This window comes from Sorex fumeus, unplaced genomic scaffold, assembly GCF_029834395.1.
Source record: "Sorex fumeus unplaced genomic scaffold, SorFum_2.1 ptg000006l, whole genome shotgun sequence".
Classification (NCBI taxonomy): Eukaryota; Metazoa; Chordata; class Mammalia; order Eulipotyphla; family Soricidae; genus Sorex; species Sorex fumeus.
The window spans coordinates 22453977-22466631 of NW_026606063.1; positions in this window are offsets into that span (position 1 = coordinate 22453977).

The following is a 12655-nucleotide window of genomic DNA, read 5'->3' on the forward strand; positions in this document are numbered from 1 at the left end:
TCCCTTTTCTCTTACAACTTCCCCCTCTCTCCTTTTCAGAGCCAGAACCCCCAAATCTGAAGATCTGCTGAGGGATCTTGGTTCTGACATGGCAAAAGCAGATTTAGACGGAAGGAAAAGCACTATTTTTTTGCACAGACCCGTGTTCCACATTTAGAAGCAAAACAGAAGCTGAGCGTAGCAAAAGCGTATCCTTTATGAAAGAGTTGGAGGTGGCTTGTAAGAGAAAAGAGCGACACAGCAGAGGCAAGCACAAAAATTTGTAAGTCTACAACTGTACCTCATGGTGTTTCGCTAATAAAAATTTTTAAAAAAGTACAGGCGAGAACTAAGATTAAGGTTTGGCTCACCCATCCCTGCCCGGTGAAGTGACTTTTAAATTTTATTTAATTTTTACTGTAGAAGTTAAACATGTTTACAATAGTGTGTTATCATTTCCAGTCTTGATGTAGAGTTACTGCATCTCACCATCATTGTGTATCCCAATACTGTCCATCAATGCCCTTAGGTTACACCTAATTCTCCTCTTTATTTCCTCCTCCCAGGCCCCACACATCTTGGTAGTCTAAATTTTGGAATCCAGGACCAGGGTTGGTCATTGTCCGTTACTGATCCTTGTCCACAGATAAGTGAGATCATTCAGTATTAGTCCTTTTCCCTCTGGAATTTCACTTATCCGGATACCCTCCATTTCTGTTCAAGTTCCTTAGAACTGCCTGCTTTATTTTTAACCAGTGGAGTAATTTTGAGTAATAAAGGTACTTTTGGTCTCTCAGTTACTACTGGTCCCTCTATTTACACATCTTTTTGTAAATTTATATTAGTGAAACATCATGAGGTACAGTTGTAGACTTACAAATTTTTGTGCTACAGTTTCAATTATACAATGATCGAGTACCCATCCCTCCACCAATGCCCATTTTCCACCACCACTTTTTCCAGTATCCCTCTCACCCCCCATCTCCCCCATCCAACACTGCCTCTGTGGCAGGGCATTCCCTTTTGTTCTCTCTCTCCTTTTGGGTGCTGCGGTTTGCAAAAGAAGCATTGTGTGGCAATCATGTTCGGTCTATAGTCTAATTTAAGCATGCTTCTCCCATCCTGAGAGGATCCTCCCAACACCCTTTATTTGGTGCTCCCTTCTCTATCTGAGCTGCCTTTTCCCTTAGCTATGTGCAGCTGGACTCCAAGCCATGCAGTGGACCTCATGGTACTTATCTCAGCTATTCTTGGGTGTTAGTCTCCTATTTTGTTACTTTAGTTCTCCAGATGAATGCAATCTTTCTATATCTGTCCCTCTCTTTCTGACTCATTTCGCTTAGCATGATACTTTCCATGTAGTACCACTTGTATGTAAATTCCAGGACTTCATCTTTTCTAACAGGTACATAGTACTCCATTGTGTAGATGTACCAAAGTTTCTTTAACCAGTCATCTGTTCTCGGGCACTCAGGTTTTTTTTTCAGATTCTGGCTATTGTAAACAGTGCTGCAATAAACAAACAAGTGCAGATGTCACTTCGACTATACTTTTTTGCCTCTCTGGGATATATTCCCAGGAGTGGTATTGCTGGGTCAAATGGGAGCTCAATTACTTATTTTTTGAGAATTGACCATACTGTTTTCCAACAGGGCTGAACCAGTCGGCATTCACATGAGCACTGAAGGAGGGTCCCTTATTCGCCACATCCACAACAACACTGGTTGCTTTTGTTCTTTTGGATGTGGGCCAGTCTCTGTGGTGTGAGATGATATCTCATTATTGTTTTGATCTTCATCTCCCTGACGATTAATGATGTGGAGCATTTTCTCATGTGCCTTTTTGCCATTCGGATTTCTTCTTTGAGAAAGTTTTTGTTCATTTTGTTGCCCCATTTTTTGATGGGGTTGGATGTTTTCTTCTTGTGGAGTTCAACCAGTATTTTGTATATCCTTGATATCAACCCCTTGTCAGATGTGTATTCTGTGAATATCCTTTCCCATTCTGTAGACTGTCTTTGTATTTTGGTCACTGTTTCTTTTGAGGTGCAGAAGCTTCTTAGTTTAAGATAGTCCCATTTGTCTATCTCTGTTTTCACTTGCTCAGCCAGTGGCATGACATCTTTGAAGATACCATTAGCTTCAATGTCATGGAGGGTTTTGCCACCTTTGTATTCAATGTACCTTATGGATTCCGGTCTGATGTTGAAGTCTTTAATCTATTTTGATCTTACTTTTGTACATTGTGTTAGGCAGAGACCTGAGCTCATTTTTTTTTTTTTTGCATGTAGCTGTCCAGCTTTGCCAGCACAATTTGTTAAAGAGGCTTTCCTTGCTCCACTTCATATTTCTTGCTTCCTTGTCAAAGATTAGATGATCGTATGTTTGGGAGGGAGATGTCAGTATATTCAACCTTGTTCCATTGGTCTGCATCTCTGCCTTTGTTCCAGTACCATGCTGTTTTAATTATTACTGCTTTGTAGTACAGTTTGAAGTTAGGGAGGTTGATTCCTCCCATTTTCTTTTTCCCAAGAATTGCTTTAGTTATTTGTTGGAGCTTATTGTTCCATATGAATTTCAGGAGTGGTTGCTCCATTTCTTTGAAGAATGTCAAGCATATCCTTATAGGGATCACATTGAATTTGTACAATGCTTTGGGAAGTATTGCCTTTTTGACAATGTTAATTCTCCAGATCCATGAGCAGGGGATATCTTTCCATTTTCTTGTTTCCTCTTTTATTTTCTGAAGTAGCGCTTTGTAGTTTTCTTTGCATAGTTCCTTTAATTTCTTAGTTAAGCTGATTCCTAGGTACTTGATTTTTTGGTTCACAATTATGAAAGGGATTGTTTTTTTTTTCATGTCACTTTCTTCTCTCTCACTATTTGCGTATAAGAAAGCCATGGACTTTTGGGTATTGATTTTATAGACTTCAACTTTACTATACAAGTCTATTGTTTCTAGGAGTTTCTTGGTAGAGGTTTTAGGATTCTCTTAGTATCATATCATCTGCGAATAATGAGAACTTGATTTCTTTCTTTCCTACCTGAATGCCTTTAATATCTTTTTCTTGCCTAATCGCTATTGCAAGTACTTCCAGTACTATATTGAACAGCAGTGGAGAGAGTGGGCATCCTTGTCTCTTCCCTGATCTTAGAGGGAAGGCTCTCAGTTTTTCCCCATTGAGGATGATGCTTGCTGTAGGCTTGTGTTAGATGGCTTTAACTATATTGAGGAAAGTCCCCTCTATACCCATTTTGGCAAGGGTTTTCATCATAAATGGGTGCTGGATCTTGTCAAATGCTTTCTCTGCATCTATTGATATGACCATATGATTTTTATCTTTTCTTTTTTTGATATGATGGATTATGTTGATTGATTTCCAAATGTTAGACCATCCTTGCATCCTCTGGATGAATCCCATTTGGTTATGGTGTATGATCTTTTTGATGAGTTGTTGGATTCTATTTGTTAATAGTTTGTTGAGGGTCTTTGTATCTATGTTCATCAGGGATATCAGCCTGTAATTCTCTTTCTTTGAGGTATCTCTATCTGATTTTGGTATCAAGGTGATATTTGCTTCATAGACACTGTTCGCAAGTGTTTTTGATATTTCAATTTCTTGGGAAAGCTTAAAGGGGATTGGCAGTGAGTCCTCTTTAAAGATTTGGAAGAATTCACTAGTGAATCCATCTGGGAAAGGACTTTTGTGTTTGGGGCGACTTTTTATACCGTTTCCATTTCCTTGATGGTGATTGTTCTGTTCAAGTATTCCAGGTCTTCTTGGTTCAGCCTTGAGAGTCTATAGGAATCTAGGAATTTATTCATTTCCTTGAGGTTTTTGTGTTCCGTGGCATAAAGCTTCTCAAAGTACTCTCTGAGGATCCTTTGAATTTCTGTAGTTTCTGTTGTAACGACCCCCTTTTCATTCATTTCTGATTCAATTTGTTAGGGTTTTCTCTCTCCCTTGTGAGTTTTGCTAGAAGCTTATCGATATTGTTTATTTTCTCGAAGAACCAGCTCTTGGTTTCATTGATCTTTCAGATTGCTTTTTGGGTTTCTGTCTTGTTAACCTCTGCTCTGAGTTTTATTATTTCCTTCCTCCTGTTCGAATTGGGCTCCTTTTGTTGGTCATTCTCCAAGCTCTTAAGCTGTGAGGTTAGGTTATTTATGTGGGCTTGCTCCTCCTTCCTGAGCAATGCTTGTAGACTATTAACTTTCCTCTTAACACAGCTTTTGCTGTGTCCCATAAGTTGTGGTAACTCGTGTCCTCATTTTCGTTCGTTTCCAGGAATCTTTTGATTTCCTCTTGATTTCCTTTCTAAGCTACTCGTTGTCCAAAAGTGAACTGTTTAATTTCCAAGTGTTTGATTTAGTTTTATGTTTGTGTGTGTGATTTACTTCTAATTGAGGCACATTTTGGTCTGAGAAGATTGTCGCTAGAATCTCTATGTTCTTAATTTTATGGAAGTATATTTTGTGGCTCAGCATGTGGTCTATCTTGGCGAATGTTCCATGCACACTTGACAAGATCATGTATCAACTTTTTGAGAATGAAGTGTCCTGTATATATCTACTAAGTTCCTTTCTTCCATTTTTTTTCCTCAGATGAAGTATGTCCTTGCTAAGCTTGAGTCTGGTTGATCTATCAAGAGGTGATAAAGCGGTGTTGAAATCTCCCACTAGTATAGTGCTGCTATCAATGTCTTTCTCCAAGTCTATGAGTAGTTGTTTTAAGTACTTTGCTGGTCCCTCATTAGGTGAATATACATTAAGTATTGTAAGTTCCTGTTGTACAGATTCCTTGATTAATAAGAAATGACCTTCACTGCCTCTTGTGACCTTCAGTCTGAAATCAATGTGGTCTGATACTGGGATGGCTACCGCAGCTTTTTTATTGGAATTGTTTGCCTTTAGGATTGTTTTCCAGCCTTTGACTCTGAGCCTGTGTTTGCTTTGACTGTTGAGATGTGTTTCTTGCAGGCAGTAGAATGTTGGGTTCAATTTCTAATCTATCCTGCCTCTCTGTGTCTTTTAATTGGTGCGTTTAGCCCATTGACATTGAGAGAGATTATTGTTATGGGGTTTTGTCCCATTTTTCTGTTGAAATTTGGTGTATTTGAGGGCCTGTCTTGTTTTAAAGTAGCCCATTTAGATGTTCTTGTAACCATGGTTTTGAATTTATGAAGTTTTTGGGCTGTTGTTTGTCTGTGAAACTGTGTGTTGTTCCTTCTATTATGAATGAGAGTCTCACTGGGTAAAGTATTTTTGGTGAGGCATTTATTTCATTGAGTTTTTTCACTATATCCCACCACTGTTTTCGGGCCATGAGGGTTTCATCAGACAAATCAGCTGTGAATCTTAAGGTTGCTCCTTTATAGGAAATTTCTTTCTTTGATCTTGCTGCTTTCAGAATTTTATCTCTATCTAAGGTTTTGGTCATTTTGGTCAGGATGTGTCTTGAGGTATTTTTATTCGGATTTCTTCTAGCTGGTACCCTTGGGCCACCTGAATGTGGTCGCATATTATCTTCAGTTCTGGAAACGTCGTAGCAATGATGTCTTTGACAGTTTCTTCTTCATCAGGGTTTTCTTCCTTTCCCTCTGGGACTCAAATAATTCTTATGTTACTCCTCTTGGATTCATCATGATCTTCTCTTGCCATATGTTTCTTAATTGTGAGTCGTCTCTTTTCCATTTTCTGCTCTTTTCTGGAGCGTCTTTGGGCTTCATCTTCGAGCTCACTGATTCTGTCCTCAGCAGCTGTTACTCTGTAACACCTCAGAAGCTGAGGCCTTCCACTGAGTTTTTCAATTCACCTACCAGGTTTTTCAAGTCTGACATTTCCATTTGTAATTTTTTTGCATTTTCCTTATTTCTACCTTCAAATGCTCTTGTCTTTTATTGGTATTGCTTTCCATTGTTTCTTTTAGTTCCCTAAACATCCTCGTAGCTCCCTTCTAAATTTCTTGTCAGAGAGGTTGCCTAGCACTTCATTACTGTTGGCGTCTTCTGGGATAGCCTCTTCAAGAAGTAAGTTTGGTGGGCTTCTATGTTGCTTTACCATTGTGACCTGTGTGGTTTAGACCTTCACACTCACTGTTACTATTCTGCTTGAGATGCAGAATGAATTGAGATGGGCTTAATCAATTATTGGCTAATGTGTATCTGGTGGTTAAGCCAAACTTGTAAAGGTTCCATCTGAGAGGGTAAGTTATGGTTCCTATGGGATATATAGGGGGAGAATAACTCTGGGCACCAGAAAGGGGCCCTGCTATGGGCAGGTACCTGGATGAATGGGGAGAGGGTTCCCGGATTGGTTCAGCTTTGGTTTTGCATGGTGTGCCTTAATTACTGTCCTTCGTAGACCAAGGGTCAAAACCAACTGTTCTTAGGCGATCTAATTAGATGCACAGCCCCGGGAAGTGGCCCTGCTGCCAGGCAGGTACCTGGATGAATGAGGAGAGGGTGCCGGGACCGGTTCAGCTTTGGTTTTGAGCGGTGTGCCTCAATTCCTGTCCCCCACAGACCAAGGGTGAAAACCAGCCATTCTCAGAGGATCTAGTTAGATGCACAGCCCCGGGAAGGGGCTCTGCCGCTGGGTGGGTACCTGGATGAATTAGGATTTACACATTTTTTAAATGAAAATAAAGACATTGATTTAAAAGTGATTTTTATTTTATTTCTATAATATTTATTGTAATATAGTCACAGTATAGATTGCTTGTAGGTTATATGTTTATAATAGCATCAACATTAATGGCTTAATAGTGGACAGCTTTGCCTTGCTTATGACCACAGACAGAAAGCTTTCAGTTTTTCTCTGTTCTAGTATAATTTTGGCTGCGGGTTTGTTGTAAATAGCTTCAGGTTTGTTGTAAATATATTAAATTAAAAAATTAATTAAAGGCCCTCCCGTTGATCGTCGATTTGCTCGAGCGGGCCCAGTAACGTCTCCATTGGAGACTTTGTTGTTACTGTGTCTGGCATATCGAATACTCTCGGTAGCTTGCCAGGCTCTCCGAGAGAGGCGGAGGAATCGAACTCGGGTCGGCCATGTTGGCCGCTTGTAAGGCGAACGCCCTACCCGCTGTGCTATCGCTCCAGCCCATATTTACTTATTTTATTTATTTATTTATTTTTTACAGTTGTAGATTTACACTTTTTTGTGCTTGGGTTTCAATTATACAATGATCAGATACCCATCCCTCCACCAGTGCCCGTTTTTCACCACCATGGATAATATCCCTCCCACCCCCATCCCTCCATCCCCCCTGCCTCTGTGGCAGGGCAATCCCCTGTGTTCTCTCTCTCCGTTTGGGTGTTGTGGTCTGCAAAAGAGGCATTGAGTGGCAAACATGTTCAGTCCATAGTCTACTTTCGACATGCATCTCCCCTCCTGGGAGGATCCTCCAAACATCCTTTATTTGGTGCTCCCTTCTCTATCTGAGCTGCCCTTTCCTCTAGGATACCCGGCTGGCCTCTAAGTTATGGAGTAATCCTCCTGGTGCTGATCTCAGCTATTCTTGGGTATTAATCTCATACTTTGTTACTTTATATCCCCCAGATGAATGCAATCTTTCTATGTCTATCCCTCTCTTTCTGACTCATTTCGCTTAGCATGATACTTTCCATATTGTACCACTTGTATGTAAATTTCATGACTTCATCTTTTCTAACAGCTACATAGTACTCCATTGTGTAGATGTAGCAAAGTTTCTTTAACCAGTCATCTGTTCTTGGGCATTCAGGTTTCTTCCAGTTTCTGGCTATTGTAAAGAGTGCTGCAACGAACAAACAAGTGCAGATGTCACTTCGACTATACATTTTTGCCTCTCTGGGATATATTCCCAGGAGTGGTATTGCTAGGTCAAATGGGAGCTCAATTTCTAATTTTTTGAGAATCGTCCATACTGTTTTCCAGAAGGGCTGAACCAGTGGACATTCCCACCAACAGTGAAGGAGTGTCACTTTCTCGATACATCCATGCCAGCATCGGTTGCTTTTGTTCTTATGAATGTGGGCCAGTCTCTGAGGTGTGAGATGGTATCTCATTGTGGTTTTGATCTGCATCTCCCTGATGATTAATGATGTAGAGCATTTTCTCATGTGCTTTTTTGCCATTCGGATTTCTTCTTTGAGAAAGTTTCTGTTCATTTCATTGCCCCATTTTTGGATGGGGTTGGATGTTTTCTTCTTGTGGAGTTTAACCAGTATTTTGTATATCCTGGATATCAACCACTTGTCAGATGTGTATTCAGCGAATATCCTTTCCCATTCTGTAGACTGTCTTTATATTTTGGTCACTGTTTCTTTGGAGGTGCAGAAGCTTCTTAGTTTAAGATAGTCCCATTTATCTATCTCTGTTTTCACTTGCTCGGCCAGTGGCGTGGCATCTTTGAAGATACCATTATCTTCAATATCATGGAGGGTTTTGCCAACTTTATCTTCAATGTACCTTATGGTTTCTGGTCTGATGTTGAGGTCTTTAATCCATTTTGATCTTACCTTTGTACATGGTGTTAGGCAGAGTTCTGAGCCTATTTTTTTGCATGTAGCCGTCCAGTGATGCCAACACAATTTATTAAAGAGGCTTTCCTTACTCCACTTCACATTACTTGCACCTTTATCAAAGATTAGATGATCATATGATTGAGGGGAGATGTCAGTGTATTCAACCCTGTTCCATTGGTCTGCAGTTCTTCCTTTGTTCCAGTACCATGCTGTTTTAATTATTACTGCTTTGTAGTACAGTTTGAAGTTCGGGAGGTTGATTCCTCCCATTTTCTTTTTCCCAAGAATTGCTTTAGCTATTCGTGGGGGCTTATTGTTCCATATAAATTTCAGGAGTGTTTGCTCCATTTCTTTGAAGAATGTCATGGGTATCCTTATAGGGATTGCATTGAATTTTTTTTTTTGCTGCAATGCATACTTTATTGATGTATAATAAACATGCTTCATCTTGACATACTTCCTTTGTAACTGGACTTTGTGCCTTTCTATCCCTTTATCCATTTTGTTCACTTCTTTTTTTTTTTCCCCTTTATTTTATTTTATTTTTTTTTAAAGTTGTAGATTTACAATTTTTTGTGCTTTGGTTTCAATTATACAATGATCAGATACCCATCCCTCCACCAGTGCCCATTTTCCACCACCATGGATAATATCCCTCCCACCCCCATCCCCCCATCCCCCCGTCTCTGTGGCAGGGCAATCCCCTGTGTTCTCTCTCTCCTTTTGGGTGTTGTGGTCTGCAAAAGAGGCATTGAGTGGCAAACATGTTCAGTCCATAGTCTACTTTCGACATGCATCTCCCCTCCTGGGAGGATCCTCCAAACCTCCTTTATTTGGTGCTCCCTTCTCTATCTGAATAGCCCTTTCCTCTAGGATACCCGGCTGGCCTCTAAGTTATGGAGTAATCCTCCTGGTGCTGATCTCAGCTATTCTTGGGTATTAATCTCATACTTTGTTACTTTATATCCCCCAGATGAATGCAATCTTTCTATGTCTATCCCTCTCTTTCTGACTCATTTCGCTTAGCATGATACTTTCCATATTGTACCACTTGTATGTAAATTTCATGACTTCATCTTTTCTAAGAGCTACATAGTACTCCATTGTGTAGATGTACCAAAGTTTCTTTAACCAGTCATCTGTTCTTGGGCATTCAGGTTTCTTCCAGTTTCTGGCTATTGTAAAGAGGGCTGCAATGAACAAACAAGTGCAGATGTCACTTCGACTATACATTTTTGCCTCTCTGGGATATATTCCCAGGAGTGGTATTGCTGGGTCAAATGGGAGCTCAATTTCTAATTTTTTGAGAATCGTCCATACTGTTTTCCAGAAGGGCTGAACCAGTGGACATTCCCACCAACAGTGAAGGAGTGTCCCTTTCTCGCCACATCCACGCCAGCATCGGTTGCTTTTGTTCTTTTGAATTTGGGCCAGTCTCTGAGGTGTGAGATGGTATCTCATTGTGGTTTTGATCTGCATCTCCCTGATGATTAATGATGTAGAGCATTTTCTCATGTGCTTTTTTGCCATTCGGATTTCTTCTTTGAGAAAGTTTCTGTTCATTTCATTGCCCCATTTTTGGATGGGGTTGGATGTTTTCTTCTTGTGGAGTTTAACCAGTATTTTGTATATCCTGGATATCAACCCCTTGTCAGATGTGTATTCGGTGAATATCCTTTCCCATTCTGTAGACTGTCTTTGTATTTTGGTCACTGTTTCTTTGGAGGTGCAGAAGCTTCTTAGTTTAAGATAGTCCCATTTATCTATCTCTGTTTTCACTTGCTCGGCCAGTGGCGTGGCATCTTTGAAGATACCATTAGCTTCAATGTCATGGAGGGTTTTGCCAACTTTATCTTCAATGTACCTTATGGTTTCTGGTCTGATGTTGAGGTCTTTAATCCATTTTGATCTTACTTTTGTACATGGTGTTAGGCAGAGTTCTGAGCCTATTTTTTTGCATGTAGCCGTCCAGTGATGCCAACACAATTTATTAAAGAGGCTTTCCTTACTCCACTTCACATTACTTGCACCTTTATCAAAGATTAGATGAGCATATGATTGAGGAGAGATGTCAGTGTATTCAACCCTGTTCCATTGGTCTGCAGTTCTGCCTTTGTTCCAGTACCATGCTGTTTTAATTATTACTGCTTTGTAGTACAGTTTGAAGTTCGGGAGGTTGATTCCTCCCATTTTCTTTTTCCCAAGAATTGCTTTAGCTATTCGTGGGGGCTTATTGTTCCATATAAATTTCAAGAGTGTTTGCTCCATTTCTTTGAAGAATGTCATGGGTATCCTTATAGGGATTGCATTGAATTTATACAATGCTTTTGGTAGTATTGCCATTTTGACAATGTTAAGTCTCCCGACCCATGAGCAGGGGATATCTTTCCATTTCCTCATGTCCTCTTTTATTTCCTGAAGTAGCGTTTTGTAGTTTTCTTTGTACAGGTCCTTTACTTCCTTAGTCAAGCTGATTCCTAGGTACTTGATTTTCTGGGGCACAATTGTGAACGGGATTGTTTTTTTCATGTTGCTTTCTTCTCTCTCACTGTTTGCGTATAGGAAAGCCATGGACTTTTGGGTATTGATTTTATAACCTGCAACTTTACTATATGAGTCTATTGTTTCTAGGAGTTTTTTGGTGTAGGTTATTGGGTTCTCTAAGTAGAGTATCATATCATCTGCGAATAGTGAGAGCTTGATTTCTTCCTTTCCTACCTGAATGCCCTTAATATCTTTTTCCTGCCTAATCGCTATTGCAAGTACTTCCAGTACTATATTGAACAGCAGTGGAGAGAGTGGGCATCCCTGTCTCGTCCCTGATCTTAGAGGGAAGGCTCTCAGTTTTTCCCCATTGAGGATGATGCTTGCTGTAGGCTTGTGGTAGATGGCTTTAATTATGTTGAGGAAGGTCCCCTCTATACCCATTTTGGCTAGGGTTTTCATCATAAAGAGGTGCTGGATCTTGTCAAATGCTTTCTCTGCATCTATTGATATAATCATATGCTTTTATCTTTTCTTTTGTTGATATGATGGATTATGTTGATTGATTTTCGAATGTTAAACCATCCTTGCATCCCTGGGATGAATCCTACTTGGTCATGGTGTATGATCTTTTTGATGAGTAGTTGGATTCTATTTGCTAGTAGTTTGTTGAGGATCTTTGCATCTGTGTTCATCAGGGATATCGGCCTGTAATTCTCTTTCTTTGTGGTATCTCTGTCTGCTTTTGGTATCAGTGTGATATTTGCTTCGTAGAAACTGTTCAGAAGTGTTTTTGATATTTCAATTTCTTGGGAAAGCTTAAAGGGGATTGGCAGTGAGTCCTCTTTAAAGATTTGGAAGAATTCACTAGTGAATCCATCTGGGAAAGGACTTTTGTGCTTGGGGAGACTTTTTATTACCATTTCAATTTCCTTGATGGTGATAGGTCTGTTCAGGTATTCCAGGTCTTCTTGGTTCAGCCTTGGGAGTCTGTAGGAGTCTAGGAATTTATCCATTTCCTCGAGGTTTTGATGTTCCGTGGCATAAAGCTTCTCAAAGTACTCCCTGAGGATCCTCTGAATTTCTGTGGTTTCTGTTGTAATGACCCCCTTTTCATTTCTGATTCGGTTTATTAGGGTTTTCTCTCTCCCTTTCTTTGTGAGTTTTGCTAGGGGCTTATCGATCTTGTTAATTTTCTCAAAGAACCAGCTTTTGGTTTCATTGATCTTTCGGATTGTTTTTTGGGTTTCCATCTCGTTAATCTCTGCTCTGAGTTTTATTATTTCCTTTCTCCTGTTCGGGTTGTGCTCCTTTTTTGGTCCTTCTCCAAGCTCTTAAGCTGTGAGGTTAGGTTACTTATGTGTGCTCGCTGCTCCTTCCTGAGGAGTGCTTGTAGAGCTATAAACTTTCCATAAGTTTTGGTAACTCGTGTTCTCATTTTCATTCGTTTCTAGGAATCTTTTGATTTCCTCTTTGATTTCCTGTCTAATCCACTCGTTGTCCAATAGTGCACTGTTTAATTTCCAGGTGTTTGATTTAGTTTTCTGTTTTTGTGTGTGATTTACTTCTAATTTCAGCGCATCATGGTCTGAGAAGATTGTTGATACAATCTCTACCTTCTTAATTTTATGGAGGCATGTTTTGTGGCTCAGCATGTGGTCTATCTTGGAGAATGTTCCATG